We start from the raw sequence: 27,447 nt of genomic DNA, 5'->3' as shown, positions 1-27,447 counted from the left end.
AAAGAGTTACCGCAAAAAGATACAATTTTTTTAATGGAACAATAGTTGTTTCTATCATGCAGTGGAATCAGTAACACCAGCTGTGTATACATCAATTTAAATTACATTCCCATCACTTTTAGTTTGGGAGCTACAACTCTTCAAAGTTTCAGGGGCAGATACCACACACGCTGCGAACTCAATGAGCCTTCTAAATGTTGAGCGGCCGATGCGCTTCTAAATGTTGAGCGGCCGATGCGCTGTTAGACTGTCGACTGTCGCCGCACACGGCCGTATACCCGACAGTTCGAGCCACACAGACAAACGGGGCTCAATATGCCACAGTTACTGACATCGGATGAAAATGGTAAACACGATCAACGATTGCGTTGACATGTTGCTGATACTTCGTAACTTACAGAGGCAAACACATTTAGTGAAACACCCCCGTATATTTATAACAGAATCGGTATCTCATTGCGGAGACAATAATGCACCTGTTGCCGTGTGGCGTAGCCTATTAGACGGTAGGTGCGTACGCACAGTGTGCAAGACTTTTATCACGCGTTCTGGGACGCCAGTGCCGTTCCCCGATAATTGCTAAGTGTTAATGCAAGGATATTGACAGGGACTAAGTTGTGTATGGCACAATCTCTAGGATTAAGTGGTTTTTAAGTAGAGTGTCCAAATGACGTGCAAAGTGCTCGTACACGCACGTCGGACACTATGGCCTGATTTCTAAGTTTTTAAAATTTTATTTCTTGACATTTTAAATTTAATTAATTTTAATTTAATTCTATTTCATTAATGGTATGTGGTTTTTGCATTAAGGTTACATATACTGAAGCGTCAAAGAAACTGTTATAGGCATGCGTATTCAGATACAGAGAAATAGGCTGAATACGAATATAAGACAACAAGTGTCTGACGCAGTTGTTACATCGGTTACTGCTTCTACAATAGCGGGTTATCAAGACTTAAGAGTGTTGTAACATGGTGTTATAGTCGGCGCACGAGCGATGGGACACGGTATCTCCGAGATAGCGATGAAGTGGGGATTTTCCCGTACGACAATTTCACGAGTGTACCGTGAATATCAGGAATCCGGTAAAGCATCAAATCTCCGACATCACTAAGGCCGGAAAAAGATCCTGCAAGAACGGGACCAACGACGACAGAAGAGAATAGTTCAACGTGACAGAAGTGCAATCCTTCCGCAAATTGCTGCCGATTTCAATGTTGGGCCATCAACAAGTGTCCGCGTGTGAACCATTCAACGAAAAATCATCGGTATGCCCTTTCAGAGCCGAAGGCCCACTCGTGTGCCCTTGATGACTGCACGACACTTTGCTTTACGCATCGCCTGGGCTTCTCAACACCGACATTGGACTGTTGATGACTGGAAACATTATGCCTGGTCGGGTGAGTCTCGTCTCAAATTGTATCGAGCGGATGGGCGTGTACAGATATGGAAAAAACCTCATGAATCCATGGACCATGCATGTTCAAGCTGGTGGAGGTTCTGTAAAGTGTGAGGTGTTTGCAGGTGGAGTGATATGGGGTCCCTGATACGTCTAGATATGACTCTGACATGTGACGCGTACGTAAGCATCCTGTATGATCACCTTCATCCATTCGTGTTCATTGTGCATTCCGACGGACTTGGGCAATTCCAGCAGGACAATGCGACACCGCACACGTCCAGAATTGCTACAGAATGGCTCCGGGAACACTGTTCTGAGTTTCAGTACTTCCGCCGGCCACCAAACTCCCCATATATGAACATTATTGAGCATATCTCGGATGCTTTGCAACGTGCTGTTCAGAAGAGATCTCCACTCGTTCGTACTCTTACGGATTTATGGACATCCCTGCAGCATTCATGGTGTCAATTCCCTTCAGCACTACTTCAGACATTAGTCAAGACCATCTCAAGTCGTGTTGCTGCACTTCTGCGTGTTCGCGGGGGTCCTACATGACATTAGGCAGGTGTACCAGTTTTTTGGGCTCTTCAGTGTATAGTGGCCCTTTCAATTTCAATTACTACATTAGGTGCCCGAAATAGGTATGATGTTCTCACAGCGAATAAATAGTATAGTACTGCGCACTGTATGATACGTAGCCCAATGTTTCACACGAGAGCGCTTTGTAGTGTATGTCACATCATTTGAGTGTAATCCAAAATTAGAGGTGCATATCAAGCCAGCAAACATGTTAAATCAGGATGTTTGAATTTGAAACAATGTTTCGTAGGAGAACGTTTCAAGTGCATCTGTAATTGGATTAGCTAGTCTGGTTAGAAGACTATGTCAGGTCATGGTGTGTATATCTGCAAGGTGGCGTAATCGTAGTGGCATTATATGAAACAGGCTCTTCATGCGGCATGCATGGCGAGTAACAGAAAATTGTTTGTAATTTTGTAAAATGCTTCAGCATGTGTATTTCAGTATTCGTCCTCTGTAATTCACAGCAGGACTCGCATCAACAGATACGCACTTTGAGTATTGGAGAAGGCGATTTCAAGGCGGTCGCGCATGACGTGATGTAGTAATGGTTCGCTTCTATGACGCGCTGTTTTAGTAGGACTACGTAACTGTTTTTTTACAGAACGTATTGGCGAAACAAACGATATGTATTGTATTTAAATGTTTTATGTATGCTAACTATATGTATGTAGGTATTTGAAAGACAACCATATATACGTACAATGCAAAATTTGTAATGGAGCAACAAATGTGATTTGTTCCATTGTACTTTGTATTCAGTGTCCCCTATTTTAATTCGATGTGTCCTTTGGCGGTGGACGCGCACTTGAACATGAAATCGTTGTCTTCTGTTCAAATATGTGACGGGTACACGTCACACTACATATGTTGCCATTCACTGCACTGATGTCAGGTTTAATAAAAGTGCTTAGACGCATCCCCATTTTAAAACGCGACACGACCATTGTCTGCGGACGTGCGCTTATAAGTGAGACGCGATGCTAGCGCCATCGAAAGTTTCCTGGTGTTGCTGGCTACATTAACCTCCAGTTTGATTTTGATTTGGTAATAGGCATGTTTGGATTGGGGCATTCATCCTGCAAACATTTATGGGGCATGTGTTGCCACTAAATGTTTATTAGCAAGATCGGGCACTGTCAGTGCAGGTATATTTGTATTCAAATAACTAATTCCAGTTTCCCGTTACATTTCAACTCTTTATAGTAATACTACTTTCGTATTCAGCGTTTACTGACAACTATGTGCTGTTTTTGTAGCCTCAGTAGACCAGGCCTGAACCGATAACGTTCGAAACTAGTTGCCCAATAAATACTACAACTGAAACTTCCTCTTAGAAAAATTAGTGAATTACTGTGCTGGTAAACCCCTTACGTTATTTGATTTTCAAACAGCTGAGCAAAACTGAACGTATTCAGACATTTCTCTCTTTACTTATTATGACCATCACTAAACTGACTCACAATATTTTTAGAACAACGCAATCTGACTTTTAATAATCCCTACAAAAGAATGGCCCTGACTAACAAGAACCTATACCTTTCATGAATCACTTACCTCACAAAAATCTTCATTACTCGAACTATTGCAATACAGCGAGCGCCAATACTGCCAGCTGAATAAAAGATTCTAGCTACTGAAGTCACTAACTACTGATAGGCATAGATAGAAAATGAAAGATTTTGATAAAGAACAAACAATGTATTTACCTTAATAGTGTTCAAAAGTCATAATATATATATATATATATCAGTTCATGACATCCAGTCTTACAAATTTACTATCTCTGATGGGCAAACGTCCAGATCATCCGCTCTCAAAACTACGCCATCTCTCTCCCCACATCCACCACTGCTGGCGGCTCACCTCCAACTGCGCAATGCTACGCGCTGTTAACAGCCAACTGCCCAACACTACAATGGCGATTATTCCAACAATGCAAACAACCCTCAGACTGCACACAGCACAGTCAGTGATTTTCATATAGAGCGCTACGTGGCGTTACCAATATAAAAACCTAAACAGCCTACTTACACAACTATTGATAGAACGATTAATAAACGCTTTAAGGAATTTAAATAAAACTGCTGTTCCCTGTCAACGAAATGATGAAAGTTAAGAATAAACTATAGATGATAAGAAATGGTGTAACCGAAAACCGGTAGTTTCAGAGATAATCGCCATTTCTATGGCGTATCTGATGAAAGCTGGGTACTCTCTTTCCCGCTGGGTTGGGGGCACTATCAAGGGCAGGGACGGTATTATCTGGCATCAGCGTGTTGTCTGCTGCGGATGACTCACTTTCTGGTGGGTGTGGTTACTGTGGCACGGTAATGCCCTGCATTTGTAGCTACTTCAGTATCTTCACATTGCACTCCTGTGGGGTGAGATGGGTAGCCAAGCCTGAATATCTTCCCACGATGGAGCCACCGCCAAAGCACCTCCCTTCTCAAAATGTTCGTTACGCAACGAGGCTTCGTCCCTGTGTCCCGGCCGGCCTCGACACCTTACTTTATGTTTAGTATTTGCTCCTTTTTCCCGTATTCGGGACGCCAGTGCCATCTGCATCGGAGCAGGAGCGTCTCCAAACAACTTTCACCGCCGTTGCCTCACAGTTCGGTGACAGAAGAAGGACGCGCGGGGCCACGTGTTGTCGCCGGTGGGTGTTAACGATCCTTTGTGTCGCTGTCTAAGGAGCAGACGACACCCGCACGAGGCCCTCTGGAGAAAGTCCTTCCTGTCGGCTGCAAATGAAGCTGACGTCCCAAGTACAGGTAACTTAGGTCTTAACGTCTTTTAAAGGCTCCCCCCCACGCACACACACAGCAGCAATATATCGCTGGTAACTTCGTCAGCAGTTATCTTCTGCAGTCGGTCGATTCCTTTGTGCCCATCACATACAAGCCACTCACAAACCAGTATTTCGAACATGAGAGTGTCGTAAATTTCTGTTATGGAAGAATTGCAATGTTTAGCAGCGGTGGTAGTCCTCCAACGTAAGCTGACTTATACTCTTAAAAATGGCGTTATATTTTATTAAACTTGGTTTTGAACGTTGTTTTGGGAGCAGTAGAGCTGTTCGGACAGAAATTATCTGGTACTTAAGCCTACCGAAAAGATTACTGAAAGTGCCTGCAATTATGGGTCTATTTTAGATCAGTTCATTCTTTATATTTAATGAATTTTTTTCAGTTTTATGATTCCTTGTGTTTGTTGCTTATCAATTCTTGAAAATGCAAATTTTTGCGCTCTGATAACTTTGCATATAATTTCACAATATAATTTGTAATGTCACTTAATGTTAACTAAAGTTTTCCATTAGATTGAATCATATTCTGATTCTTTTTGTAAACCTGGAGCGTAGGGGCATTTAATCTACTTACGCATGTTAATTTCTTAGAACAACTGCTTTCAGAACAGTTTATGTTACAGAATGTATAACATTTTCCGTTAAAACCGGTCTATATATCGGAAATATATCTTGAAGTGCTCGATACCTTTTTCATTTATCCACTTTGTAATTTTACTACGGCATTACTATATCGCTGTGTCTTTAACAATCTTACTATCAGCAGTGCTACTAGGTCCCATAACTCCTGTTGTAAATTGTGTGAGAGGATAATTATGTTATATAGAATAGACAGCGACTGAAGTATAGCCTAGAAATGGTATGTTATAAAACACTGAAATTAAAATCTTCACCTAGTATTACCCATCCTACTAAAATAGTTCAATAATGCATTCAGTTGTTTCACGAATAACTTAATATCATCACCAGAATCCTATGTGTTGTGACTGTTACTATTAACTTTTCATTAATTTCAAGTTCTACAGCACAAGCCTCAAAATTCTGATCACTGCAAAATCTAATAGCATGGATGAATTTTGTATTTTGTCCGTCCTTAAGGCACGTGACAATTTTCTGGCTTCACTTTTCAGTGTGGTTCGTGCTCCCTGAATAGCTCTACAAATTTTAACGCAAAGACCATAGCGTAACGAAGCAAAACTGCAAAATAAGGCTTAATAGCCAGACAAACTCGTCGCAGGCGGACAGCAGTACTGCGATACACAGGTGATTCGCTGCGAGCGATTCTGCGGATTGCTTGGGATCTAAGAGCGGCCTGTGACCTGTCGCTGCTACCTACTATTTGCGCATTCAGATGCGATCTGCAGACTGATCTAGCGATCTAGCGACAAATTACTGCGTTCCGTCGCTATTGATGGGTCCCTTAACGCATACTAAATCCAAACTTGGATTTCCCTCGCCTCTTGGCTATACATTAGGTGTGGTTATCCTTATCTGTTGTACCAAGCAAAGGCTTGAAAGCTTTACTTATGAAAATATTCGTTGCGCAAGAACTGAAGGATATTAATTACACAGGAACATGTGTATCGACTCCATAGTCTACACACTGTAATGCCGGTCGCATACCTTCCAGCATTACACCGTGTGCCTTATCCCAAAAGTTATCCCTCCTAACCAAGACATAGGAACAAGAAACGAACTGTAACATTTGCGGATGACACTGTATTTCTGAAACAGACGGCGAGGAACGTGCAAGACCAGTTGAACTGAATGGTTAGTTATAAATATATAAATGAAAAGCACAATATCGTGTATGTTCTACAGATAAATTTATGTAGTTAACCGGTTTTCGGCTCGCAAGGCCATGCTCAGACCTTAACTATCGTCAAGAAAGGCGTTACAACATTTGGAGACAACGCTGGAAAAGATGTTCCTCATCTAGACTGAGGCAAGAACACATGGTGAATGCCGTCTTTGGCAGTACAGTGTAATGCAACTAAAAGGTAAAAAGTTGAACAGTAAATGGATATCAAAAATGCAATCCGGGAAAAACATTAACCTAACTCCGCAGCCACGAAAAACACCCTCATACCGCAACACCACCCCTCCGTACTTCAGTGTTGGCACTGCACATGATATTGGGCAACGTTCTTGACATTTGACAAACGCAGAACTTCCCATCGAACTGCCACAGGGTATAACGTGATTGATCACTCCAAATCACTTGTTTCCTGTCACTCACTGTACAGTGGGATCATTCTCTGTGCCACCTCAAGCATCGCCTAGCAGATATTGTGGGTGCTAAGTGGACTGCTGGTAGAAGTTTTGAATTTACGAATGATCCTTCCGCTAATATCATGCGATTTTTTTACAACGATCCTCTGCAGTGCTCGACTGGCCGTGTCCGTCAGTACATGATGTCTGCATGCCCTTCGGTTACCCGTGCTTGTTATTTCGAGGTTACAGTTGACAATCACCAACAGTCGACTTGGGCAACTTTAGAAGGGTTGAAATTTCGCTGACGCATTTCTTACTCAGGGTACGTGAAATGCTGGCCGGGGAGGCCAAGTGGTTCTGGGCGCTACAGTCTAGAACCGCGCGATCGCTACGGTCGCAGGTTCGAATCCTGCCTCGGGCATGGATGTGTGTGATGTCCTTAGGTTGGTTAGGTTTAAGTAGTTCTAAGTTCTAGGGGACTGATGATCTCAGCAGTTAAGTCCCATAGTGCTCAGAGCCATTTGAAACATTTTTTTGACGTGAAATGACTAGTCCATTTCCGAGTTCACTGAACTCGCCTGACCGACAAATTCCGGTATTACTGCTTCTCTAATGACGACGCATTGCTCCCTGCCGTCTTTTGTACTGGAGGGGCTGCCCCTCGTGATGTCTAGCACCGGATTTCGCGTTACATAGAAATGTCCCGATAATTTTGATCAGATAATATATATCTGCCAGAAAGTTTCGAAATGTGGCTATAGTAAACTATTTATAAGGGGGATATAAGATGAACATCAACAAAAGCAAAACGAGGATAATGGAATGTAATCGAATTAAATCAGATGCTGTTGAGGAAATTAGATTAGGAAATGAGACAGTTAAAGTACTACATGAGTTTTGCTATCTAGGCAGCACCTGTACAATTCTCGTGTCCGAAGTTTCGATGCTGAAGCTGAGAGCTTGTGTTCTTCATTTCGAGCTGCTTCCTCTTTTTTGTTGGTAGACCAATTTCCATGAAACCTCTGTTTCCGAATACAGTTCTTCCGTCACCCATTATTCATAAATCTTGACTTCCACGTAAAGATTTGCGAATTCAACCTCCCAACCACAAATATGTCTTAGTATTGTCCAAACGTAAATAAGCCACACGAAAGAAAGTTTTCAGGCAATGATATAGATGTCAGCCAGATATACAGATGTCAGCCAAAGATATAAAAAGAAAATAGCCTTCACACTGACAAAAATTCCGCTGAAGCAAGCAGTTTCCTAAATTTCGGGAAATGTGGGAGTGGCCACCAGTGCAGAGTTAGTTTAACAGTTTAAATGCATTTCTAAAGCTGCTATCACGATAAAATCCACATACAACATGGATTAAACAGTGTAGATCAAGGAAATAATATTTCTGAAAATCGATTTTGCGGACCAAAGTGAATTATATCCCCCCTTAAAGTAGTAGATGAGTTTTGCTATTTGGGGAGCAAAATAACTGATTATGGTCGAAGTGGAGAGGATATAAAATATAGACTGGCTATGGGAAGGAAAGCGTTTTTGAAGAACAGATATTTGCTAACATCGAGTATAGATTTAAGTGTCAGGAAGTCTTTTCTGAAATATTTGCATGTAGTGTAGCCATGTATGGAAGTGAAACATGGACCATCAACAGTGTAGACAAGAAGAGAATAGAAGCTTTCGAAATGTGGTGAAGAATGCTGAAGATTAGATGGGTAGATCACGCAACTGATGTGGAGGTACTGAACAGAATTGGGGAGAAGAGTAATTTGTGGCACAACTTGACTAGAAGAAGGGATCGATTGGTAGGACGCGTTCGAGGCATCAAGGGATCACCAATTTAGTATTGGAGGGAAGCGTGGAGGATAAAAACCGTAGAGGGAGACGAAGAGATGAATACAATAAGCAGATTCAGAAGGATGTAGGTTGCAGTAGTTATTCGGAGATGAAGAGGCTTGCACAGGATAGAGTAGCATGGAGAGCTGCATGAAACCAGTCTCTGGACAACAGCAACAGTATATATTAAATTCAGACAGGAACTACTACCTGTGATCTCCTTGAATGAAACCCGAAATAGCATCCAATTTTGAATGAACGACGCTGCTCGGTAGTATCAATGGTTTACTACTCCCATATTTTGAAACTTTCTATCAGATTACAACTGCGTGTAGGTCTGAGACACAAGCTCGGAACCCAGCCTTTCGCGAGCACCATGGGGCATCAAGGAACAGGTTAATTTGGTAATAGAGTGATGTATGTGAGTGTGTGTTTGGGAGAGTGCCATTAAAAATTGTAGAGGGAGAGCAAGGAGTGACTACAGTAAGAAGGCTCAGATTGATGCAGTGTGCATTAGTCATGCATAGGTAAAGAAACTTTCACAGGATAAGCTAGTATGAAGAGGTGCATCAAACCAATCTTCAGACTGAAGACTATAACAGCAACAGTAACAACGAGATCAACAACAGGTTACGGTATAAGCTCGTGTAAGCCATTTGAGATCAACGTAAAATCAGGAATGGATTGAATTTTAACTCGCGTTCTGTAATACAATGTAACCTTGACGCACAGCAAATTATTAACCACAGGTTCCCTTTGCAAAAAAAAAAAAAAAAAAAAAAAAAATATATATATATATATATATATATATATATATATCTTTGTTCATTTGTTGTTGGTCGGAAACATTGTTAGTGTTAGTCTGTGTCAAAATGGAATACTGTTCCCGTGTTCCCGTACAGGCGACTATCAATCAAATAGTTCGCCACTCGTTTAGTAGCTAAACAAATGGATTATGTTACTTAAACAAGAGTACGGATAGCTCTGTCGGTAACAGCATCCGCTGTTAATCTTATTTGGTACGTGTCCTGCACACTTGATCAATATTATGGAAAGGATCGCACGAATGTTTTCTAAGTAATTTCCTTTGTAGAGTGTATTTTCCGAGTACCCTACCAATGAACAGAACCCTACGACCTACGTTTCATACGATTGAGGCTATGTGATTATTTCATATCCCCACGTACTGATACACCAAGATATTTGTAATAATCTTGTGTTCGTATTAATACCGTAGTCGTAAGATACGACGTTTTTGCGTTTGTATGATTTTACATTTCTGAACGTTGAAGGGAATGAAGCTCTCTGATGTTTTCATTAATGAATTAAGATGAATACTGGATGATTATTAATCTTTTTACTTTAATGAGAGTGTCGCTATCATTTCCCTGATTCCTATAGCATTCGTGATCTATTTTCTTAGAGACATGCTCTGATACATCCGCTCTTAGTATGAATTGTAATTACACCAAGTTGTTAAAATAACCAAACCAAGATAAATTCAAAGCTGTGAATAGGATGCTTTGGGATTCAAATTTTATTATTGTGTAGGTGTGTAGAAAGCCGCTAAGTGAACAGTAGAACGTTCTGAATCCTTGTTACCCAGATCTATGCAATAAGGCCACTCCAGAGTGACTTGATGGAAACGCACAAGATATCGACTTCTTTCAGTGGTTTCCTCTCATAGGTTTTGACAAATTAAGCGCCATCACTCACATCCGATCGTTCCCGCTTTCTTCGAAACACGATTTGTAATCCAGTGTCACTTTCATCTTCGCTTAGTAAAACAACATTTCTTCGTTTTTGGATGAAGTTAATGTGTTACATAACTGTACTTTTACACATACGTTTTCAACACACAGGCTCAATCGTAATGAAAGCAGGTGGCTGACCGTCCATTGGAAGGACACAAGAAAACGCAAGTCAGCTTACAAACCACTCCTGCCACCGATCCTAGAACACTGCTCAAGTGTGTGATGTTACCCTTAGCAAATAGGATTATAATTAACATAAACAGAAGTGGGACAGCAAGAATGGTCACAAGTTTATTTGTCTCACTAGAGAGATTTAGGGGAATGTTGGAATACCTTTACTTGCAGACTCTTGAAAATAGTTCTCAGCTACCCCATAAGAACTAGTATTAGTAGGTACTTTCGCGAGAAACCCAAAGAGGATTCGTGAAACGGACGGCACCCAAGTCTTGCTCGTGCCGTTCGTCAAACTTCCTAGCTCCCTTTACGCTTTCTTACCTCTCTCGGTAAGCACGTAGACTGCATGATGAAGGATTCCTGGTAGCATTTTGATCTATCTGTATTCGAAAATAGCGCCTCGTGTTTTGCTATTCTGAGTTGAGTGGATAAATCAGACCGAATGATTCCTTGTTATCCTTTCAAGACACCTCAGTTCAGACGTCGAGAGATTCTTTCTTCTCCAATTCCTGGACTGGGCAGAGTAGGTGAGAGACATTTTGCGAAAACATACCACCTTCTGAGAAAAAATCTCGCTCAAAAAGTCTACAAAGTGCGCACCTATGTCAGTAAGAGACAAAAGGAAAAAACCTGCGGAAAAGAAACGTTCTGATGATGTCCAAATGGTAATATAGCTATTTTAATGTCTGAGTGTTTCGAAATGTACCACACTCTGGCAAAATACGTGTACGAACAGAATGTACAAGGATTTTACATTTTTCAGTAAAACTGTTTGTATATCTGCCAATTTTACTATTTCATAATCCACTTTTTACGAATAGTCAAAGCAGGTTTCATCCTTTCGAATGAACATCACGCTAATTTATTGCGTTTGTAGTTAAACTGCAATGAGCGTCGGAATATATGTGAAAAGGAGGCGCCCAGTTGCCCCAAACACGGTGACCAAAGCGTTAAGGAGGGATTTTAGGCATATATAACAGCCCCCCTCCCCAAGTTTCGCTGCCGTACGTAACGTAAAGATAAGGTTGAAGTGTTAAAATCAGTTTGGGTGTACTGTCGTATTATCTACTAAAACACTTAAAATGGTACAATTACTAAAAATAACCGACGTTTCGGACGTGTTGCAGACGCTTTCCTCAGGGCGTATTCCTGCATGGTTAGTATTTTAAGTATCTTAAAAGGTGGCGAGGTGGTACAACCAGAAGCATTTGAATGAGATTGATTCTGGCCACAAAGGCCTACGTATTTATGTGAGTTTAGTGTAATTACAGAGACCAGCATTACAGCATTTAAGTAGTCACCCTTTTAGCGTTCCATACTTTCTACTATATGATACATTCACTTCATTGTGATGTGCTGAGAATTGATGTAAATGTATGTTTATTAAAAATATATTCCATTGCTGATATGCCATCGTCATACGTTGTAATGTTATCGATACGAGGGTGTTAGTTCAAATAGCTCTGAACACTATGGGACTTTTTAACTTCTGAGGTCATCAGTCCCCTAGAATTTAGAACTACTTTAACCAAACTAACCTAAGGACATCACACACATCCATCCACGCCCGAGGCAGGATTCGAACCTGCGACCGTAGCGGTCACGCGGTTCCAGACTGTAGCGCCTAGAATCGCTCGGCTACTGCGGCCGGCTAAGGGTGTTAGTACTCAGTATAATATTAGTTTGCATCATGCGATAGATTGCATGTGTGTGTGTGTGTGTGTGGGTGTGTGTGAGAGAGTGAGTGAATGAGAGAGAGAGAGAGAGAGAGAGAGGGAGGGAGACAGATAGCATTCGTAAGCTCTTTCTCCTGCTAAGGTATAAGTTATGGATATACCATTGACATGTATCACATTTTATTTCATAAACCGCTTTGAAATTAGTATAATGATAATTTATACTAATACGTGCTTATCGTCTGTTTCAGAATTGAATTTGCCATATGACAACTGATCTTCAACAAATTCAATCTTCAAGTTACAAGCCGGCCGGAGTGGCCGAGCGGTTCTAGGCGCTACAGTCAGGAACCGCGCGACCGCTACGGTCGCAGGTTCGAATCCTGCCTCGGGCATGGATGTGTGTGATGTCTTTAGGTTAGTTCGGTTTAAGTAGTTCTTAGTTCTAGGGGACTGATGACCTCAGAAGTTAAGTCCCATAGTGCTCAGAGCCATTTGAACCATTCAAGTTACAGATGTCGTAGTGGCTGGTAGAAGTAAAACGAATAAACAGATACAACTTGCAGCTATTAGTTACAATCTCCTTTGTACGAAATATGACAAAACCTCTCAAGATCTTCGCATCAAGTTATAATTATCGTCTTCTATCTCCTAACTTCTCGCTCTAAGACTGCTTTAATTATTTGATTTGGTCATTTCATGACTAAAATCAGATGAACATGGAAGTAAGTCCTTTGATGCATTCGCTTCACAACAGCAGCTTTCGATTGGCCCTTTTCAATTGGTGTCAGTAAATTTTAAGAAATATGCGCCTGACTTTACGAAATCGTGTCGTAACTGTCGCAGTAGGATGTGATACCCTGTACTGACGATGGGGCTCTTGTCCACCTAACACTAAAACCGTAACGTCGTGGAAGTGGCGTTTCGGACTCGGCGCGCGGTGCGTCTTCAGGACACTCACCTGCGTGTGCCGGTTGCGCGCTGGGCCGCGTCCGCTGTCCGCGCCGCGACTGCGCCGACCTGCGTCAACCCGCCGCTACTCACTGCCGCCGCCTCTGGTCACGTGACGACGCCGGGGGAGGGAGGCTCGGCGCACAGTGTGCTGGCCCAGTTTCAGCATTCAAATCCTCCCTACTTTCGGAGTACTAAGCGGGTACCATTCCCAAAACCAGTTTGTGTACTGCATTTTTGTGATAGGTGGCCTAGTGAAATTGTTCGCTATACAGGGTGTTACAAAAAGGTACGGCCAAACTTTCAGGAAACATTCCTCACACACAAATAAAGAAAATATGTTATGTGGACATGTGTCCGGAAACGCTTAATTTCCATGTTAGAGCTCATTCTAGTTTCGTCAGTACGTACTGTACTTCCTCTATTCACCGCCAGTTGGCCCAATAGAAGGAATGTAATGTTGACTTCGGTGCTTGTGTTGACACGCGACTCATTGCTCTACAGTACTAGCATCAAGCACATCAGTACGTAACATCAACAGGTTAGTGTTCATCACGAACGTGGTTTTGCAGTCAGTGGAATGTTTACAAATGCGGAGTTGGCAGATGCCCATATGATGTATGGATTAGCACGGGGCAATAGCCGTGGCGCGGTACGTTTGTATCGAGACAGATTTCCACAACGAAGGTGTCCCGACAGGAAGACGTTCGAAGCAATTGATCGGCGTCTTAGGGAGCACGGAACATTCCAGCCTATGACTCGCGACTGGGGAAGACCTAGAACGACGAGGACACCTGCAATGGAAGAGGCAATTCTTCGTGCAGTTGACGATAACCCTCATGTCAGCGTCAGAGAAGTTGCTGCTGTACAAAGTAACGTTGACCACGTCACTGTATGGGGAGTGCTACGGGAGAACCAGTTGTTTCCGTACCATGTACAGCGTGTGCAGGCACTATCAGCAGCTGATTGGCCTCCACGGGTACACTTCTGCGAATGGTTCATTCAACAATGTGTCAATCCTCATTTCAGTGCAAATGTTCTCTTTACGGATGAGCCTTCATTCCAACGTGATCAAATTGTAAATTTTCACAATCAACATGTGTGGGCTGACGAGAATCCGCACGCAATTGTGCAATCACGTCATCAACACAGATTTTCCGTGAACGTTTGGGCAGGCATTGTTGGTGATGTCTTGCTTGGGCCCCGCGTTCTTCCACCTACTCTCAATGGAGCACGTTATCATGATTTCATACGGGATACTCTACCTGTCCTGCTAGAACATGTACCTTCACACGTACGACACAACACGCGGTTCATGCACGATGGAGCTCCTGCACATTTCAGTCCAAGTGTTCGTACGCTTCTCGACAACAGATTCGGTGACCGATGGGTTGGTAGAGGCGGACCAATATCACGGCCTCCACGCTCTCCTGACCTCAACCCTCTTGACTTTCATTTATGGGGGCATTTGAAAGCTCTTGTCTACGCAACCCCGGTACCAAATGTAGAGACTCTTCGTGCTCGTATTGTGGACGGCTGTGACACAATACGCTATTCTCCAGGGCTGCATCAGCGCATCAGGGATTCCATGCGACGGAGGGAGGATGCATGTATCCTCGCTAACGGAGGACATTTTGAACATTTCCTGTAACAAAGTGTTTGAAGTCACGCTGGTACGTTCTGTTGCTGTGTGTTTCCATTCCATGATTAATGTGATTTGAAGAGAAGTAATAAACTTGAGCTCTAACATGGAAAGTAAGCGTTTCCGGACACATGTCCACATAACATATTTTCTTTCTTTGCGTGTGAGGAATGTTTCCTGAAAGTTTGACCGTACCTTTTTGTAACACCCTGTATAGTTTCTGAATGAGTGAAATAAACAGTCACAAACCCAAAATGATCGTTTATATTTTAATTTTGTGGCAAGAATTTCAATAACAATTTGCAAATCTCTATACACATTGTTGTCAAGAGTGTCAACAAATGCAAGTAAATTCCTTTCTGCGTCGAGGGTAGCCAAAGACTCGTGGTATTCGTCTTGGATCGATCCACAGTGGCAGTATGGTGATGGTATGACGTATTCCAGGTAGCAGTCGTGATAGAATTTCAATTTGTCAGTACCGATTCTTGTTCCCTTTGCCAGTGTAGTTACGTCATGTAACACTTTTGTTCTAATGTTGACGAAGATTGGTACAGAATTTAGATGTACCTGCAGTTTACTCTGAAACACTTAATTTATTCCAATTTATGCAAGAACTGGTAACGAAACGTATTTAGTACTTAAAGAATCGATGTTCTGGACGATTCTTGATCACAGTAATTCCATATTGAAATATTACACTTGGAAATGGTGATTTTCCTGTATAAATGTCGGCCACATTCAGTAATTCTTCTTTTAGTCATATTTTCGTGCACACACATCATTAAAAACAAACCTTTCCACCTCTGCTTGTTCAACTCCAACATTTTGCAATGCCTCGCCAACCTGGCCAGTCAGCAACAGCAATGAATACTGATTACATCTCTATCAAATAGTTCAAATGGCTCTAAGCACTATGGAAGTCAACATCTGAAGTCATCAGTCCCCTAGACTTAGAACTACTTGAACCTAACTAACCTAACGACATCACACACATGCCCGAGGCAGGATTTGAACCTGCGACCATAGCAGCAGTGCGGTTCCAGACTGAAGCGCTTAGAATATCTCATCAGTTTAGCATTTTAGTGACCCTTGTGCGTACACTTTAACAATTGTTATGAATTATTTTTATATTAGGCTTTTCCATGCGGTTTCGCTTGCATACATATTCGACACATATATTGCACACATCTCCCCTCGTCCCTCTCTGTGTCCACATCTTCTTCCCCTCATCTCTCTGCCCACCCCATCTTCTCACCTCCATCTGTCCATCTCCTCCTCCGACTATCTCTGTTTCACCTTCTCCTCTCCTACTCTCTCTGTCCATCTCATCTACATCATACTCCTTAAACCACTTAATGGTGTGTGGCGGAGGGTACTTTCGGTTCCACTATCTGATCCCCCCAACCTTGTTCCACTCGCGAATAGTGCGTGGGAAGAATCATTGTCGGTAAGCCTCTGTCTTGGCTCTAACTGCTTGAATTTTCTCCTTGTTGTCCATATGCGAGGTATATGTGGGGGAAGTAATATGTTTTCCGACTCCTCTTGAAAAGTGCTGTCCTGAAATTTCAATAGTAATTCTCTCTGTGATGCACAACGCCTTTCTTGTAACGTCTGCCACCTCCGTAACGCCCTTCGCCAGCTAAACGACCCCGTCACGAAACGCGCCGCTCTTGGTTGGATATTCTCTATCTCCTCTATCAGTCCTACCTGATAGGGATCTCAGATCGATGGACAATACTCAAGAATTGGGCGAATAAGCGTCTTATAAACCACTAATTTCGTGGATCACTTAAATTTCCTTAAGATTCTTCCGATAAATCTGAGTCTGGTATCTGTTTTATATGGTCATTCCACTTAAGGTCGCTCTGGATATTTACGCCTAGACATTTTGCGGCAGACGCTGTCCCCAGCTTTTTTTCATGAATAGTATAGCTGTGCAGTTGTGGATTTCTTTTCCTGTATATGCATAATAAGTTACATTTATTTACGTTCAGGGTCAACTGCCAGATCATCAACTACCAACTCTCTGCAGGTCGTTCTGCAGATTCTCACTATTTTCTGGCGTTGCTACTCTGGTATACACAACTGCCTCATCTGCGAATAGCCTTGAAGAGCATCCGACGTTTTCTACCAGATCATTTGTATATATTGTAAACAGTAACGGCTCTATCACACTTCCCTGTGGTACTCCGGATATTACCTTTACATCTGTCGATTTTGTTCCGTTAAGAGCGACATATTGAGTTCCGTCATTAAACGGCTTTGCGGGACGGTGTCAAATGCCTTACAGAAGTCAAGGAATACGGCATCAATCTGAGCGCCGTTGTCCACTGCACTGTGGACCTCATGAAGGAACACAGCGAGCTGAGTTTCGCAGGATCCCTGTTTGCGGAATCCATGTTGATTTTTATAGAGGAGATGTTCATTTTCCAAAAACGTCATAATTCTTGAGCATAAAACACGTTCCATAATTTTCCTCCTGCCACTCTCTTACTCTCCATTTTCGCCTGATCCAATCCCTCTTTTCATCTTCTCATGCTCCCTCTGACTATACATCTCCTCCTTCCCATCTTCCCTTATTCATAGTCTCCTGCCCCTCTCTCTCCATCCATTTCCTCCTTCACCATCTCTCTTGCCATCTCCTCATCTCCTTCTCTCCCTATCCATATCCTCCTTCCCATCTTTCCTTATTCATAGTCTCCTGCCCCTTCTCTCCATCCATTTCCTCCTTCACACATCTCTCTTGCCATCTCCTCATGTCCCTCTCTCCCTATCCATCTCCTCCTTCCCATCTTCCCTTATTCATAGTCTCCTGCCTCTCTCTCTCTCCATCCATTTCCTCCTTCACCATCTCTCTTGCCATCTCCTCATCTCCCTCTCTCCCTATCCACTTCCTCCTCCCCACATTCCCCTGTTCATATCGTCCTACCCCCATGTCCTTATATATTTCCTTATGCCCAAGGTAAAATGTCCATGAAGTCATAGTGACAAGCTCACCTAACATGGGAACTCAACGTAATCAAGCACCCCAATGGTGAGAGCCAAGGGGAATCATGGATATAAAACATTCTGTTGGGAACGGAAAACTATTATTTTCACATTGCTGTTCCTGGATCATAGTTTCAGAGCATAAACTGAAATAGATAATCTTGTAGACTAAGAAGAATCCCTTTACGTTGTTAGAATTTTAATTTATCTTGGTTTACAATGAGAAAGGAACGCTTATGAAGTATTAAGTAAGAAAACATATTCTATGTAAACAAATAACAAAGTTGTAATACATATGTTTTTTAAATACTGAACTTTCGCGCAATAAATTTTCTAAAATGTTTAATTTTCATAATTGTTTCTAAAATACCCAAATTTCAGTAATACAGGGAATTTCAGTATTCCTATTACAAGCTCCTAAGGGGTGTAGAACGAGCCTTAGTGGAATAAATTTTAAATAAGAGATCCACATCCGGAAATATACCATATGGATATAAAATAAGTTTGAAGTTTGGATCACTTTCAAATCTCCCACTTCGTGGTACAAACACATACTGAAAAGAGGCGCCGTTGTCAGTCTCTGACACAGTGCCTGCCCAGAAAGTGGTGTCTGATGGGCAGTGACGATTTTACATCTATAGGGCTGGGTGAGTTCACTCGTTTCTTTACAAGGGGAGCCCGATATGTTTGTCCGCTATTGGCTGGTTAGCGACACACTGCGGTGACAGACTCACCCTGCAGTCTTTTTCTAGCGATTTTATAGAAACAATTCGGTAAAAAAATTCATTTTTGCCTTACTCGTAGCTTTACATATCAGCTCCTTCATGACATGCCCATGATTTCGTTAATGATCATAGTTCTTGTGATATTTTCATTTATGTAAGACACTGCGTGAAATTCGAAAAAAGTTAGCAATGAAAAATAGGTGTCGCTATGATTTTGCGTTTGGTACATATTATATAATAATTCGCTGCTAATGAAGTTTAACTAAAATACTGAATTTTTCTTCAGGCTTAGGTGGAGGTCTCTGTCACCAATCTCGAGAAAATTTATGTACCACACTCATTTTCAGTAGAGAGCGTCAGCAATAAAGCCAGAATGAAGTATCTGCAACAACTCTGATATTGCATAAACGGTTTGAGATATCGAATTGTGATTTTGGCAAATTATAGCATGCAAAGACGAGAGTATTTTGCAATATGGCTATATGCAAAACTCCATTTCTGCCATGTTATTCCACTAACTACAGACTTTTTCGATGAAAGAATGTTATTATTAAGGGCCATTGATAGCTGCTGAAACGAGAAATGCAGTGGGTTTTGGAACAACATAAATGAAGACATTACACGTTTATTTTTGTAATGCGGATGTGGTTTTTCATAATCTATTGACCTTTCTTTTTCTCAATGCCTCACTTAATGAATTTAATAAGCCACTGCTTCAGAATTCTCTCGCAATTGCGTCTGCACACCTTTTACTGAGGTGACATTATGTAAACTCCACTGTTTTGGCAAAAGAACCAAATTTTAACATGGCAGCAAGACCAGTGTAGGTTTTACTCAAAATGCGCCTCTCATGACGCGTCTCTGAAAGCCATGCGAAAATAAATTGCTGCTTTTGTTACATTTGCAGCGGAATTCTTTTTAGATACTAACCAAAGTAGAGGTGACAGTAGATCTTTCTGAATGGTCACCAGTCACCACGCAAGTGTGGGGATGGAGGGGCTCCACTTACTATTTACAAAAAATGTAAGCCGGGACTGCAGTTTAGAACGGCACTTCCCCTCCAGCACTCGGCATTTACCCCACAATGACTGCCCACAACCATCACCATGCGTGCCCTGCCAATTACGCATCTACTGACCACGTTTTTCTGCCCACATTCTAATTTTGACATCAGGTATCATTTAGTCCGGTCTTGACAACTTCTGAGAGATACTCTTACGTCCACAGCTCAGAGGGGTGACTGTCGTGCTTCACAGATGCGCTGCACTCTCGACTTCGAAGAGGACATCCTTCGTCATTTAGAAGAGAATCCGACGACAAAGTCTCGAAAAATTGCTCATAGCGGTTCTAGGCGCTACAGTCTGGAACCGCGCGACTGCTACGGTCGCAGGTTCTAATCGTGCCTCGGGCATGGATGTGGGTGATGTCCTTAGGTTAGTTAAGTTTAAGCAGTTCTAAGTTCTAAGGGACTGATGACCTCAGATGTTAAGTCCCATGCTCAGAGCCATTTGAACCATTTTTTGAATTGCTCATACCGTGAGGTTCTGTACAGCAAGCAACTCTGAACCATTTGACTCTTCTGTGTGCGTAATGTGAAGTTGTAGATTTGAATGTGATCTGATATTCAAACTTATTTTGCATCCAGACGACACACTTTCAGAGAAGGATTCCCTATCAAACCTTTTCAAATGGCTCTGAGCATTATGGGACTTAACATCTGGGGTCATCAGTCCCCTAGCCTTAGAACTGCTTAAACCTAACTAACCTAAGGACATGACGCACATCCATGCCCGAGGCAGGATTCGAATCTGCGACCGTAGTGGTCGCGCGGTTCCAGACTGAAGCGCCTAGAACCGCTTGGCCACACCGGCCGGCAAACCTTTTCACTGAGGTGACACAAGTCGTGGGATACCTACTAATATCATGTAGGAGATTCGTTTGGTCGGTGTAGTGCAGCAGTTCGAATTGTCATGGACTCAATAAGCAGTTGTAAGTCCCCTGCACAAGTACTGAGCCATGCTGCCTCTATAGGCGTCCATAATAGCGAAAGTTTTGCCGGCGCAGGGTTTTGTGCACGAACTGACCTCTCGATTATGTCCCATAAATTTTCGATGGTATTCATGTCGGGAGATCTGATTGGCCAGATCATTTTCTTTAACTGTCTTGAAGCTAAATCCGAACAATTGTGGCCTGGTGACATGGAGCACTATCATCCATAAAAATTCCATGGTTGATTGGGAACATGAAGTCCATGAATGTCTGCAGATTGTCTCCAAGTAGCCAAACATAAGCGTTGCCGGTGAAGGATCCGTTCAGTTGGACCACAGGCCCAGTCCATTTCATGTAAACACAGTCCACACGATTGTGGAGCCACCACCAGCTTGCCCAATGCCTTATTGCTAACTTGGCTCTTACCAGCTGACCAGTCGCCTAGGGTCCAACCGATATGGTCACGAGCCCAGGAGAGGAGCTGCAGTTGATATCATGCTGTTAGCTAAGGCACCCGCGTTATTAGCCTGCTGCCATAACCCTCTGACGCCAAATTCCGCGGCTCCTAATGGAAACGTTCGTCGTACACCCCACATTGACATTTGCGGCTAATTCACACACTACTGCTTGTCTGTTAGCACTGACAATTCACACAAACGCTGCTGCTCTCAGTCGTTAAGTGAAGGTCGTCGGCCACTGCGTTGTTTGTGATGAGGGGTAATGCCTGAAATTGGCAAACTCTTGACACTGTGGATCTCGGAATACTGAATTTTCTATTTCAGAAATGGAATGTCCCACACACCTAGCTCCAAGTACCACTCCGCGTTCGAAGTCTGTTAGTCCCCGTCGTGCGGCCATAATCACGCCGTAAGCCTTTTCACATGAATCGCCTGGGTACGAATGACAGCCCTGTCAATGCACTGCCATTTATACCTTGTGTACACGACACTACCACCATCTGTATATGTGCATATCGCCCCATGACTTTCGTCGCCTCAGTGTATATGCCCTCTACACTCAGTAGAAGTCTTTAACACCAATTCGGAAACACGTTGTATAAATTATTATAGTTGTCTTTAATTGCGGAGCTTCCAATGCAAAACTTTATTATTGTTCACGAAGAACTGACTTTACAATGGGGCTGGAAGTTGTTAATGTTCTAAACGTTTACATTTTGAACATCTGACTAAGTCGTTTTATAATGTTTTCCAGAAACTTGCATTACACTGTTCTACATTTTTTATACAAAAATTTCATTACGTGAACAAATTTCTGTCTTCCAGGATTTAAAAGCTATGGAAACATGTATACAAGAAGTTTCAGTTTCTACAGAATCATAACGTTCCTTAGGAAATGAGATGCTGAACCATTATACTGCAAGTCATTAAATTACTTTAAATGATATTAAACATTGATTATGTAGACAGAAACGTTAAACTGCTGTATGAGAATCTAGGGCTATTACATTGCAGTTTCACATCCCACTTTTCAGCATACCGTATCACTGCGGCCTCGGTATAAGTGAGTGGACTCATTTGTACATTTCTCCCACTCCTTGTCCCATTCGCTTCTGACTATTTTTATGACTACAGCCATTTGATCCCAACTGGAATCCATTATATTCCATTCTTATCAACGGTTCTTGACACTTGGCCAGTATTTTAACTCCTCAGAATCCCGAATGGTTCTTAGTCAATACAAATCGCATATTTGTACCGTTTTCTTCATAGGTTGTATGCATTAGCAGCTATTTGAGATGACAAATTGCAAATCTATTTGCCCTTACCTATTTGCAACATAGCGAGCGAGTCCATTATTTATTACGGTATGGTCCTCTTGGATCGATACAAAACTAGTTCACTTTCAAACGCTAAAGTTTCCGCCGTGCAAACTCACGACTTTTTCGGCAGGTGGAATAGTGCACTCTTTTCATTTTTGATATCTACAGAGACCCAGCCAACGACGTCATCTTATTTGATCTCATTTTTATACAAGCGCACAGCACTAGTCCACTATTGGAGAAGGCTTTCTAAACTGCTTCAGTAGGCATGTTTCTGCTTTTTTATTCCTTACTCAGCCACGAGTCGGCCTATACGGAACTGCAAAAAATACGACGGGTAGCGGAAATTTGCTCCCTACGAAGTATTGCCGAAACTGAACGAAGTGATAGAAACTTCCCCAGATGTAAATACGGAGGACACTATGAGAAACATTGCATTTAAGTTGATTTGGCGGTGTAGCAAGTAGAAAAGGAATTAAGTATCATGGAGAAAAAATAAAATCTTTAAAGTTTGCCGATGACACGGTAAATCTGTCATAGACGGCAATGGACTTACAAAATCAGTTGAGCAGAGTGGACAACATGTTGCAAGCAAGCTACACTATGAGCTAAATAAAAATAAAACAAGGCTAATTGATCTCTCTTTCATAGTGTTTATCCCCAGATATGTGATCCGCTGTTTTCATGTTTTGGAAAATTTATTTTATTCTAAAAATGTAGTCGAACGTCCTTTCTGTCGCCACAGCCACAGGTTAATCTGAGGGAGGTGAGTCGTGGTTGTCGGCAGCCTGGGAATCGTAAACTTTGTTCTACATACATTGTCAGATCAAAAGTATCCGGAGAGCCCCAAGTAAAGCGAAACTGACCACCAGAAGACACGAGAGGCAGCAGTGAAGCAGTAACAGCTGGCTGGGGCGGCCAGGAGAGCTCAGTAGCTTCGAACGTACACTAGTCACTGAACGTCGCCTGAGTGACAAATCAATCACGGTTATTCCAACCCTTCTACGGAAAGCAGGTAACAAGACTGTGACAACTAAGGTCTTTGATACTACCGGTGTGTCTATTCGGTAACAGTCTGATGCAAGTAGTGCAAATGAAGCGTTCAAATTCAAAGCACGATATTTTACTCTTGCACTAATTTTTCAGGAAATACGAGAAACATTTTATTTGGAAACATTACACTTCTTGCTATCCACTCTTTTGTCACGTGATCTCAGTGTGATAAGCTGCTTAATTTTATATCAGGCGGGCAAGACAAACACATAATTTTCAAAATAAAAGAATTTATATTTTGGAAAGTCTGGGTTTTGTGTCGAAATGTTGCTCATGGCAGTATTCCAGTGATTAGACTTGACAAGCTGGTTAAATTGATTTACTGTATTTGAATGCCTGAACCAAAATACAGACGTGAAGGGTGTTTTAAATTATTGTATTTAAATAAACTGCACATGTAGTATAATTTTTATTAAATCACCAAAACGCATTTATGACAATTTTTGGACATTCGTGGAACATAAGTCACAACTTCTCTCAAAAGAATGTGCATTTTTCCTGCATAAACCTGTTTTGAAATACGCAGGTTCTCCTTCGATTCGCAGAGATGTTCTTCATCTTTCTCCCTGTACTGCAACTATCAAACAATAACACTCAACGACATTATTTCCACTCGGCACCGTAATAATTTTGTAAGAAATGTTTTAATGCCAGATATCTTTGTCTTCTTCAGATATATACTTAACAGCGGAACATAGGCTAGATAGAAAATACTTTATTTTCATTCCTAAATGCAAGCAAAGCCCCTTATCTTCATAGTTCTACCACTGTGCTGGAGGTTTCAGGTGCGTAGCCTGACTTCGCCAGCTGTAAACCGTGAAATCCTTCCAATTTTGTGCTGTCCCAAATGCTGCATAAATTTCTATGTATATAAACTGTTATGCGTCACAAACCTTTAACCTATATTTATTGGCACGACGCTTTTTGGCGGCATGCTGCCACTGTCAGGTGCTTTACAATAAATTGAACGTTAATTTTTAATTGTCGATTCCTTTGGAGAAGTTGAATTCTGTATTCTGCGTGCACAAACAAATAGACATCACCACTTTCCAAAGGAATCTATAACTAAAAATTAATGTAACTGTAACACGCCTGGTGATTGCAGCACGCTGCCGAAACGTGTCGTGCCAGTAAACAGTGGTAAAATGTGACTGAAGTAGAGAAAATGTCTCATAAATTTTTATACGATCGCTGATCTCAACAAGTTATTCCATTCGATGTGGATAAATTTTAGTTAATTTTCTATGTACTCACTGCGACTGATTATCATTCTTTTCCTTTTCTACGACTTTTTCAGTGTTGCCGAAACACGATCTCATGATAAATAACTATGGCATATAAAATTAATTCTAGTCTTTTAAAGTACTGGGGAGCTGGATAATTTAAAGCACATACAGTACACAACATAGAGATGTTTTTTTTTTTTTTTTCTCCACAGCCGTTTAAGATCGGTTCCACTGGAGGAGAATTAGTCGTTAGGCTCTTATGACACACTTTCTTAAATTTCTTAACTTGAAGTCAGCTCTTTTTGTGGCAGTTTCACCTCTATTTCTTTCTTTCCCTTACTGGAGCAGAAGAACGTGCTGCAATAACCAAGGAACCTCTTCCACGCAACAACAGACACGAATGTAAAGCAGCAGATTGTGGAGACCCAAACGGAATGCCTGAAAAAGAGCTGGCCCACATATGTGTCACGTGATCTAATTGGCTGGAGCTTATTGGATGACTTCATTTTATTCTTGCTTTCGGGTCCGTTAATTGATATTCCGACACCAAGTCTTCCTACCAATTACGTGGTATTCGCCCCCAGTAGCTGAGTGGTCAGCGCGACGGACTGCCAATCGTAAGGGCCCGGGTTCGATTCCCGGCTGGGTCGGAGATTTTTCTCCGCTCAGGGACTGGGTGTTGTGTTGTCCTAATCATCATCATTTCATCCCTATCGACGCGCAAGTCGCCGAAGTGGCGTCAAATCGAAAGACTTGCACCAGGCGAGCGGTCTACCCAACGGGAAGCCCTCGTCACACGACATTTCATTTTCTTTACGTGGTATTTGGAAATTTTTGGTAAGTTCCTATGGGACCAAACTGCTGAGATTATCGGTCCCTAGGCTTACACACTACTTAATCTAACTTAAACTGACTTACGCTAAGGACAACACACACCCATGCCTGAGGGAGGACTCGAACCTCCGAAGGGGGGAGCCGCGCGAACCGTGGCAAGGCGCCTGAGACCATGCGGCTGCCGCGCGCGGCTATAAATTACGTATATAATAAAGGTCAGACGTCCGTAGACAAGCCAGTGAAATAAGAATGTGTAAAGAGAATAAAATACTGGCTTTGCATTCAGTTTTTGATGGTGGGTTCACTTTTATCATACAAGGCGCCTAAACAATTTATGTATTTTAAGATTGTCTCGTTCATAGTCGAGGCCAAAGCTGCTGTATCTAACTTGGATCTAAAATATTGTAAATATTGACACTGTAATAAAGTAAATCCTTTGCTATGCAAGTTATTATTAAATGAAATGCTTTAAATTACTTTGTCGCTGCTGCTGTAGGAAAAGACATGAAATGTTTTGCAATATTTGAAATTGCCGCAGAATGGCGGCTAATTGTTGCCCACCAGCGCTGTTCTGTTACCTGGTCGCACAGCAGCTATAAATTGCTAGAAATTATTTAAATGTTCAAAACACTGACATGATGGGTCGGAAAGATACTTTCAAAAATAACGAGGCTAACATTTCCTAGATATATTAACTATTATAACACACACATCCTCAACGTAAATGACTCTTTCTCCAAGAACAGCGAAAACAAAAGTAAGACAAACAGAAGACGTAGCGGCTATTACGACCACTTTTTTACACAACAGAAAATATATTATTATCTGTAATAGCAGTTGTCAGAAATGGTAGCTATATTGTTCAGACTATGTCTCCGATGAAAAGTAATTACTGTACAATTCAAACATTTTAGTAATAGGTTACAAACATCACATAGTCTTTAATGTCCAAATCTGGAGACGTTATGGGCAGATGGAAGTGTCTGTGTTTGACTCTAACGGGCTGGAGGAATTGTCGGGGTTTGCATTGAACCTGTGATTTTCACAAAACAAAAGTACAAGAATTTTTCAACGTTGAATATTACGGTCTACAGAGGTATTTCAGTATAAAGAATTCAGAAAACTTAAAAATGGTTTTTCATGAAGATAGAAAATGACGCATTTGAGCACTTCCGACTTGTTACGAAAATAAGCTGAGATCAAATGCCGTGTCTACCTCTCAGACAGCGCGCCTGGAACAATCCGCTGCTGTCCGTAGACACGGCGGCCGACGTAAGCTGTTTCCCACGGAAGGAAGGAAGGCAGGACGAGTAGGGGGTTAACGTCCCGTCAACGACAGGGTCATTAGAGACGGAGCGTAAACTCGGCTAGAAGAAGGCCGGGAAGGGAAATCAGCCGACCGCTTTTCAATGAATCCATCCGTTTCATACACAGTCCAGCACGAAACCATTTTCGTTAGTAACATGTTCCGATGCTCCTGTTCACGACAAAGATAGCAATAAGACGCCTGGCGTTGTTGTTAGAATATACGGCTCCAATTACAAATACACGATTACCACTTTTTTATAAATTTCGAATATTATGTAGGATGATTTACTTTTAAAGATATTACTGCTGTGTATTAACTCCTAGTTTCCTTACACAGTTTATCGAAAAATATTAAGGTAAGATACACCACTCCTATAAGAGCCCAAATTTCAGTACAAGATAATGGCGAGTAAGTAGTGGGTGACAGTGTTAATGTCTAGAATATGTATGACTGGCAACGCAAATGTAATGTTAAATTTTTCTGTTGTGGAAATAAA

At 41.9% G+C, this 27,447-nt stretch overlaps 1 protein-coding gene across 1 annotated transcript in view; it reads right to left on the bottom strand.

The window, feature by feature from the left end:
• The window catches only part of LOC126412403 (endochitinase-like), an 84,631-nt gene extending 71,139 nt beyond the window's left edge, over positions 1 to 13,492 (bottom strand). The window contains exon 1 of the mRNA XM_050081987.1: positions 13,416 to 13,492. The gene's annotated coding sequence lies outside the window, so the exon portion shown is untranslated. The remainder of the gene's footprint in view (positions 1 to 13,415) is intronic.
• Between the last annotated feature and the right edge of the window lie 13,955 nt (positions 13,493 to 27,447).

The sequence above is a fragment of the Schistocerca serialis genome, chromosome 7 (genome assembly GCF_023864345.2).
Source record: "Schistocerca serialis cubense isolate TAMUIC-IGC-003099 chromosome 7, iqSchSeri2.2, whole genome shotgun sequence".
NCBI lineage: Eukaryota > Metazoa > Arthropoda > Insecta > Orthoptera > Acrididae > Schistocerca > Schistocerca serialis.
The sequence above is the reverse complement of the archived record's forward strand: the minus strand, read 5'-3'. Positions and strand labels throughout refer to the sequence as shown.